Here is a 10,225-nt window from a genome sequence, read left to right on the forward strand (position 1 = left end):
TGTAGTATGGAGATATTTGGAAACTTCCAGTGGGGAGTGTGACTTGTAAGTGAAGCCAGTATAAGCTGGAAAACCAAGAGGCACCGTACAGAGGGAATGATCGGCAGTGAGCAGCTCACGAAACTCCAGTGAGAATGGAACTCGTAATTTCCCGGCAGTTAGTTGTACTTTTGATTGTTCGGCCACGACTGACTGATCAGCGGTGTGAATGATACTCATTTAGATACGCTAATCTTCCTTTAAACAAGGAGGCCACATTAGGTGGTCACGTGTTGACTGCCTACTTGAGTGGCTACTTCTCACATGGAAGCGTCGCTCGTCTACGTACGATTTAATCACAGTAACCACCCGGTGCTGAAAGTTTATTGGTTTGAGCTGTTAGCTCGTCTGAAACTCCCCTGAATTTGATGAGTTGAGCACTCCTGATGATGAGACAGATGTTTGTGATCCTTTATTTTTTGTGGCTTCAAATACAGGACAAAAATCTCGGTCTAAAGTATGTTTGACTGAAATAGACACTGCAGCAACTCGACCAAAAGCTCTAACACACTTTCCACAGTTTAAGTTCCTTTAGTCGAAAAGGAAACTCGGAGTCTAATACACTACTCATGAGGTTGCTGAAAATTCTTCAAAATCCCAAGACCAATTTCGTCCTTATTGGGGCTTATCAGGTAGGCGCGTTCCCCGAGTATCCGTCAACGTTATGTTCTACTTGAACTCAAATTGCAGGGAATTACCAAAATGAACTCATTTGCATACGAATTTAGTTTTGCGGGAGACTCGTCTGGAGCCCAGCTGAATCTCTCGTTTATGATGCTTCTAGGCAACTGAATGTGCTGCACCAGACCACCTTAGAAACATCATAAACGAAAGGTGAATCTTTCGGAAAACCAAATTTATTTGCAAATGAGTGTAATTCTCTAAAACTCGGAGTCCTGTGCATGTTGCATATCTGGGGATTTCACCTCCATCCTGGAGATGGAGAAAGCTGCAAAAGTGCTGTCTATTCGGTGAATGTGTTCGTGCATCGCGAAAGCCAAAACTTGACAACTGGATGCAAGCCTTGCTGCAAGTTTCTCTTCCGTTACGACAAGTAGGATGCTCCGTTATGACAAGTAGGATGATTCTTTAAGAACACTGTGCTTTAGGCCAGTAAATGGCCCAGTAATACAAACGCTTTGATCTGTTAGTCGGCGAAGTCAGAGGCAAATCAGGAAAACAGGTTCTTTGAGAACACTCTGCTTTAGACCAGTAAGTGGCCCGGTAATCCAAATGCTTTGATCTGTTAATCGGCGAAGTCAAAGGCAAATCAGGAAAACCAAATTGATTTGCAAATGAGTGTAGTTCTCGAAAACAGTCCGATTTGGGTTCAACTCGATCGTAAGGTTGACGGAAACTCGGGGACTGTGCCTACCTGATGAGCTCTAAGAAGAGCTGTCGAAGTCTTCAGCAACCTTGTGAGTGGTCTACATTTGTAATTCGTAGTCATCTCACATGACCCCATCCTGTTGAGCTTATACTCCACGTCGGATCTATTCCGAAGACGTGGCTAGTAGAATGTCCAACCGGGTAGCTTCCATTGTCTGATTGAGACTAACGCCTAAATGACCCATAAATGGGTCTTGTGATCTCCCACGTCTAGTCCTAATCACCAGGTGATTGCTGAAGCGGGACTTTGCGAATCGACTGAAATAAAGGGAGACAAAAAGGCTAAGAAAACACACAAAATGGAGAGAATCAATACTTTTAAACGTGGAGGCTTTTTANGGGGATGGCGCCTACCTGATGAGCCCCAAGTAGGGCTAAACTGGCCATGGGCTGTCGAAGTCTTCAGCAACCTTGTGAGTAGTCTACATTTGTAATTCGTGGACATCTCACATGGTCTCATCCTGTTCAGCTTATACTCCGCGTCGTATGTATCCCAAAGACATGGCTAGAAAAACGTCCCACCGGGTAACTTCCATTTTCTGATTGAGTCTAACCCCTAAATGACCCATAAATGGGTCTTGTGATCTCCCACGACTAGCCCTAATCACGAGGTGATTGCTGAAGCAGGACTTTGTGATTCGACTGAAGTAAAGGGAGACAAAAAAGGCTAAGAAAGCACACAAAATGGAGGGAATCAATACTTTTAAACGTGGTATCACTAACTAACAGGGAGGATTTTTATTTATACATCAATCCCATCCATTCTTTTTGGGAAGATGCTTTGGTGCACTCAAGAAAACTGTTGTTAGTCAGACGATTTGCAGTTTTTGGTTGGTGGTTGTGTACAGTACCCCCCAAAAAACATCTTTTTCGGTCCATTATTGGATTAAATCTATCTAACTTTACAAATAACTGGGAGCATTTTCATACAGACATGATTTTGAATTGAACAGGCCTCAAACTCGGTTGAGAGCTAATGGCAATCGGCTGGCCTCGGCGAAAAATATCGACAAGTGTGGTAGACCACATGCGTAATGTATGGGACCAGCAGCGAATCAAAGCGTCTTCGATGAACAGCACGTTTGCGGATGATATTACGAGCTTTTTGCGGATTGCTGTGACCTCACAAGAGACGCTAGTCAGTAGAAACCTTCCCGCAACGCATGTATCGAATGAGTGCTGTCCCTGAAATATAAAATGTGTAAAATTGTGGCCAATGCTGAACTGTGATCGCAGAGAGCTCATCGTAATCTCCTAAGCATGAGAATGGAGCAGAGCACAGATCAAGATCGACAGAGAACATTCAATCAAATTGAAATTGGTGATTGTAATATGTACATAATGCATCCTGGTGTCAAAATCTTGTAAGCTGTCAACAGTTTCAGCCATCTCAGGGCTCATCAGGTAGGCCCCGGGTCCATCAACTTGAACGCCAAATTGTACGATGAAATACACCCATTTGCAGATCGTTTTTTCGTTAACGGACAGCTCATTGGGTCCTCCCGCTGTGACATTCGTTGGCCGGCTATTCTGCAGGAAGGTCTCCTGAATTTCAGTTGAAACAGTATTGGAAATATTCATGTCTAGTTCAGCAGTACACATAAAATTAACGTGAGTTCCGGACAGTTCTCCAACTGTTTAACTCCAATTAGGACCACACAGAAAGGCGTGATCCGTCGATGTTATTTTATAACTGAACATCGAGATTTTGCGTGGATGAACTTATCTGCTCCGTGAAAAAGTAACCTGGTCTTAACGAAAGCCTAGGCAGAATCTCAGCTAAACCCCATGTATATGATACGCTTCAGATGAGTGTCCTCTACGTAGACCGCTTTATGTTTACGTCGATAGGATTTTGCACATATTGAAGCATTTTTGACTCGATACCACTTAAAATATTGAATCCGATAATGGGTCCCCAAGGTCATCGTTGTTACACCAGATATTTGGTTTCAATTTCCGGCTGGGTGACAAAACGAGTAATTCTCCGTCCATCCGCCTTCAACGCTAGATGGTGTACAATGCCTCGACATATTCAGGAAAACTCAACGCTAGATGGTGTACAATGCCTCGACGTATTCAGGAAAACCGACTTGAGTGACACGCAAAATCACAAGCTGCGCAAAATCACAAGCTAGAAATTGCGCATTCTTGAGATTTATCAAAAGATATGGTACTACATGTGTAAAATACGTAATAGAAGGGGTACAAACCTCAAATTAGGGGGGTTTCCGTCTAAACTGTTGCACAAAGTAGTGCAAGTCCAAAGAAAGCCCAGAGAAGATGGCAAATCGATCTTCCTTTGCGACACACGCCTGGGTACAACGCGTGGTAACGCAAAATGGTCAAAAAGCGTGCATAAAGGATGGTCGACCAAATTGGTTGGACAAGTCCAGGGTTAAAAGTTCATGAGGGATTAAAAATGCATATCGAGTCTTTGAGGTAGACGCAGTAAACAGTAGCTGACAAGGGAAGAGTTTGACCTAGGGGAGAGGAAGTACAGACGGATTACATAAACACCGTTAATACACTAGGCTAGACAATCGCTTTTATTCTATGTTGTGTGAATTTGTCTGGTGCGGACGTTTGGTCGCGGTCGAAAATGTCCCTTTTAGCTCTTTTTAATAAGCGTTTTTTGTTTTTCTGTTTTAAGAACTTCACATTCACAGTTTTTTGGGAGTCTTTCGCAAGAAAACGTATTTTTCAGACGGCTAGACACGGTAGACACCATTGTCGATACTCGCTACGGAAGAAAATAGAAATATATTTGGATTAAACCAATACCTTTGCGTGGGTGGATCCACATCAAGATTGGAATGCACACAGATTTCCATTAACGGGAGACTTTTGTTGAGTAAACTAGAGTGAAGTTTGTTACTTCTAATCGGTCAGCTGGGCTACAACTAAATGAGGTGTTTGAAAAACGTTCACAGGCTTCTCTTATGTACGTATGTATCTCGGTATGTATGTATGTGCTACTAACCCAATTAATCTTGTGCCATCGAGGGAGAGCAAGGTTGTAACCCCACCCGCGCTCTTGTTCGTCAGTGCTTCGGACAGTCGTACAACACAGACGTGAACAATAATCCAGTTAGTTGTCCAGATCCAGTTTTCAGACAACCATTGTGTTTATTCCACCGGATGAAATGGGATTGGCCTATGACATTCGAACACACTGACAAACGCGGTATAATGGAACAAAGATGGCCCCCTGCTGTTTGATTTCAACATTTCTCGTGATTGATTTTGTGAGATGCTTGGTAATGGGGAAAAAAGTGACGGTTGTCAAATTTGTGGAAGGGTTAGACGGGCTCCGATGGAATTTCACGAGTGTTTCCTTCCGATGCCTACGTCATCCGAGCTTGTTGAATGACCTGTCAACGATTGCATCGATTGCGTTATTTCAGGCGAAGTAAATCCTGTCCAGCGTAGAGTTTTTGTGTACACCGAGAGGTGCTTGAAATAGCTCTCGAACACGTAGTGTTAGCAAGCATGCAATAACTCAGTGTTTGGAAGGTTCGAACTCAACACTTACTTCTCGACTGTTCCTGTCCTGGCTTGGAAAATATGTCAGTAACTCGGTCCTCGTGCTTCTTTCGGGTAGTATGACAGTTTCGAAGTGTTAAAGATGAATGAATATAATGTGAGGGTTTTGAATACAGTCGTACAATACAACGGTAATCAATAAATTTGAACATAGTGGCTGGTTTGTTGCATGCATAAGCAACCGACTTTAATTACAATTATTGTCGAAAGCCATTTAACTGCTTTACGAGGTATAACAAGCGAATATTCACACCGGAACTCGTCACCAGAGTCACTCAGTCTGGATTATGATGCTTCATTTGGTACTCTTGAAAATGTATCAGTGTAAGACAAGAGCTGCCTCTTTTCTTACCTCCCTAGGAAAGACTAGGCGTTAGAACTCAAGATGAGAGTGCCAGATGCTTGTTTTTGTTGCAGTAACATGATCGATCACCGTCTGTTGAGAATGCATTTTTAACGTTGCTTAATTGTGTGGCGCACCTGATTCAGGTTGATCTCACATGAAAGACCTCCGTGGGAACTAGAGTCGTTTTGCACGCAATGAACGGCTATCAAACCTAGCGAATATACACTCATTTGCAAACTAATTTGGTTTTTTCGACAGACTCACCTGGAACCCAGCTGAATCTCTCGTTTGTGATGTTCTCAGGCAACTTAATTTGCTGCACCAGGTCGCCTCATGTTTCAGTCGCTACGACATTCGAGATATCACGATACATGTATATCTTTGTAATATACTACTCATAAGGTTGCCGAAAATCCGTCGACAGACAATGACCGGTTTCGTCCTTCTTGGGGCTCATCAGTTAGGCGCAGTACCCGGGTTTCCGTCAACCACATGTTTTACTTGAAACCAAATTGCACGAAATTATCGAATATACACTCACTTGCCAATTGGAAACACCACAAACGGGAGATTCGGCTGGGTTCCAGGTGAGTCACTCAGAAAACCAAATTAGTTTGCAAATGAATGGTTGACACTTCGTTAAAGCGTGTAAAATCCATGGTTTTTTGTTAATCAACAAAATGTCGGAAAATTTTATTTTGTTGTAAACAATTTCCCAATATCTCCGAGGATCTTAGGGGTTGTTACTGGATCTTATCAAACGAATGGTGTGCCTCTGGGGCCCTCATTGCCGGCATTTTGGCTGCAGTGTGGAATTTGTTGAAGGGTGACTTAGAGAGCCGATGGCACTTTCTAGTAAATCCAACAAGTATCGAACGTTTTAATGAGCCAGGAACGCAATTGTAGGCACTTACGTCAAGGGCGCGTGTTCCGAAAAAGCATGTGCTAAGGATTTCGTAGCGAACTGAAGCTTGCTCTACGCGACAACCTGATGACAACTCACAGCCAGACTTCGAAGATAAGTGGACGAATTGAACGGTGAGTTCAAACTACGATACATTCAATGGCCAAAAGCTTTACGAAGCCTGGTAGGGCCGACTTGTTTCGGGAAGGCATGGACGTTGTCCATGCGCCCTCCTGTTCGGCTGAAGGCCGAAGGACATGGCTAGCTCTAGCTGAGCAAACCAAGTAGGTTTTCGTGAAGAGCAGTAATGAACGGCAGGTCGGAGGTCCTTGTACTCTTTAGGGCGCACTTGAGTAGAAAACGCCAGATTTTCCATGACGAATTTTAACACGAAGTTCGTAGACATTGGTGTTGGAAGAAATCATGAAAAAATGTTCCAGAAGCACGCATATTCAAAGGACAATCGTAGCAGAATAAAAAGAAAGCTAGAACGTGGTAATCTGGACGTACTCTTCTGAAATGACATTATACTACTCTGTCTATACTCAGTAGACTTTGATTTTTCGGAAAGACCAAAACTGGTAGGATTTGAAAGATGCAACCAGCGTAATGAGAATGCATGGTGTTGATACCCTCCAACACTCGGGTGTTGAATAATTACCAATCGTTCTCCGTGAGTATTTTTGATGATTTTATCCTTTGTTTTATTGGCATTTTCCATGGTTTTTGCATTTGGTCTATCGATAATCATCTTGGATAGCAGAATAAACACAGTAGACGTTTGAAATATGCGCTGTGCTGTCCACATGCATTACTGCGGAGGTTAAATATCGAGTATTTTTCAATAATGTTTTGTTACTTTTTCCCTTTTGTATCATCTGGTCTTTTTGCTTTTTGGGCACTCTACACAGGTGTTGCTTTACGGTTGCGATCATCAGCGGCATATGTGCTGAATTTTTGCTTCTCATATTCAGTTTTTGAATTTTGGCTTCACTGACTCGATCTGATTTAATGAATAGCACTGAAATTCATCGTTATTGTGCCGGTCGAACGATGATGGTGGTAGTACCACAGAGGGAGGATCGAACCAAGGTCACCTTGACGTTTCGCTAGCTTGTGGATTAATCTGCCAAAAGATTGTCACTTGTGTGGATGTGACCAGCGCAAGGTCACGAAACTATGTTTATCGCGGAACTCGGATTCACTCTTGGGTGTTTGTTGAAGTGACCAAGGCCAGACTAGCCGCCTTGCCCGGCAATCACATCCATGTGGAATTTGGCGCGTCTGGTCCTTTTAAATAGTTCTCACTTACAACGATTCACCGAGAGCTTTATTGGTGTTGAGTTGATCGATCGCAACACTCGGTTATTCAGACCGATTCCTTTTAAAGGCAGCTTGTTTTATCTTCCGGTTGCCTTCTATGCGTTACGCCTGCACTGAGCCTGCAAGACTACGCGATAGGGAGAAGACGGAGAACTGGGGACAAGGCTGTATTGTCAGGACAAAACATGTAGAGCTTCTGCGTAATATGTAGGATGACTAAATGGCCAAATCTTGTTCGTTCCGTACAGCCAGTGGTGGTGTTCCGGTCGTGAACAGTCTCAGGCCCACTACGCTGGTCGTGTGTTGCTAAGCCGTTTGGTGAAAGCCGTGTTTCGTGGGCGCTGCCACCTCACCTACTTTCCGGACGTTTCACACCGATGGTGACCTTGGGGATGCGTCACTCTTTGGACGTGCTTTTTTCTGTCTGGGCGCTTCCTGACACAGTTCCACCAAAATATCACTTGGCTTTCAGTTCTTCTCATTCCGGTTTGTCCTCATGTATCCCCATCTCGTATCACCGCGACCATTTTTCGCGGGCTTTAACCAAGAAAAAATCTTGTGATTAATGTTTTCACCTATTTCCCGAATGCGAATTTAGTCCCATTTGTGTTGGAAACAGTTCGATCGCAAGATGAATCGCGTCGGGAATTTCATTTAGGCAGTCAGTCAGGCTGCTGGTAAGCTCAGCTACATGCGCAGTCTGATTGAATGTTTAGCCAGGTGGAATTGGTTCGGTGGAGGACCGAATATTTGTCGTCAACTGGTCGGGGGCGAAATGGATCAAGTGGTTAGAACGCGAATCTACTGACCGGAAGGTCCGTGGTTCGAACCCGACCTCTTCCACTCGACTTCCCCTGTCTAGGCTTGGGCGACCTGGCAGTATCCCAGCCCCCGTGCCACCTTCGTGTGGCATGGCAGCTAGGCACCGGGAGGGTGTTATAGCTGAACGATTTCAGGATGCGTTCACCTGAAAGGTGCACAAGACGGGTCGTTCGCACGATGGCCACTCTAGCTCCGATTTCACATCTGTTACTGTGCTGGCGGTCGTCGTGAAGGTCATGTGAACGCTGATGTGAGAGATAGACAAACTCAACGAAGTGGCGAGGATGAACAGTTCACATCTGACGGACTTTTGTTCGAGCAGCAGGTCAGCGTGCGACTGAGTGACCATGTGAGTTGGATTCCTTGACTAGAAGATGTGTATGCTGTCAGAGGGACAGTTGACCATACTCCTGATGAGCAGCACGTGCCAGAACGGCAAAGGTTACCGCCACTAGCCGATAAATCACGGAGGATTCGTGAGGTACTCACTGCTGCAGAAGCGCGAGGGTGAAACAGCATTTCAGCATGGATCAACTGCACTCATAGAACGAGATTTCCGTTGAAAATTCCCAAAACTGCTCGCACCACCAGTTCCGGTAGAGACAAAATTGACACTCAAGGAGCCAGTCAACACGTGACATGGCAGTTTTTTCGTTGAGACCCCTAGACACTACTTGATTGTGGCTGTATGCAGCTGTCTATGTTTTTTTTCCGCTATGCAACTGAGATTGATGGAAGACAGACAACTAAAAAGTCCCGTGATACGCTAGCAAAATGTCACTCCTTTCGCTGCAAACCCATGATCCATCCCAAAATTAACACTCAGCATAAAATCTGTCTTGCTTTGAAGAAAATTCGAATATATTACTGAAAACATTGTTGCGGGGTTCCACTTTACAGTGTGGGAAATCTCTCCACGATAGAACGATTTCTTCCTTCCTAGCAAAACAGATGTCTCATAATAAACGCAACATATAATACCACCTTATAATACCACGTTAAAACTTTAATACCAATTTAAACAAATATCATTTTCTATTTGAACATACATATATTATGAAGGTTTATTTTAAACAAACTGATATTACAAAAATTTTGAAAAACTGTCCTTTTTTCTATAACAATTTGGAGGCGGTCTGAGACGTGAGACACAGTCTGTTTAACTTCTTCAAGCGTCACTCGTGCACACTCCTCTTCAATTCCTGCTCTTAACTTTACCGAATTCTTCGGTTTATTTTCATGATATATGCGGATCTTGATCATTCCCCGAAACCAATATTCCAGAGGTGTGAGATTGGGTGACCTTGCGGGCCAAAAGTCTGGAAATCCACGAGCAACGTCTCTCTCATCAGAAAATTGCTCTCGGAGGTAAGTTCACACTTGGGTTGGGTAGTGAGATGGAGCGCCGTCTTGTTGAAAGACGCTCGATGACTTTTTGTGCTGCTTGAGTTGCGATATAACATGCGTCTGCAGCATTTGGAGGTAACTCTCGCCGGAAACCGTAGCATCAAAGAAAAAGGGATGCAAAAGACAATTTGAGGAGAATCCCATCCACACAGAGAGATGAGGGAAATGGAGATTATGGGTGAGGTACTCGTGAGAAGCTTCACGGGACCATATCACGCAATTGTGCTTGTTGATTATGCCATCCACAGAAAAATTTGCTTCATCCCTCCATAAAATGTTGGGAACGATTTCTTGGTTGTCAAGCAGCCAGTTAGCGAAGGTGACAGGTTGCTCCTTGTCTTCTTCCGTGATGTTTTGTAATCAAGTGAAATGATACGGGTAGAGATTAAGGTAGCGTCTCATGATACGATGGACCCTGGCGCGGTGAATGCTCGTCAACTGAGAAATCG

The sequence above is a fragment of the Opisthorchis viverrini genome (assembly GCF_000715545.1).
Source record: "Opisthorchis viverrini unplaced genomic scaffold opera_v5_505, whole genome shotgun sequence".
In the NCBI taxonomy this organism is placed as follows: domain Eukaryota; kingdom Metazoa; phylum Platyhelminthes; class Trematoda; order Opisthorchiida; family Opisthorchiidae; genus Opisthorchis; species Opisthorchis viverrini.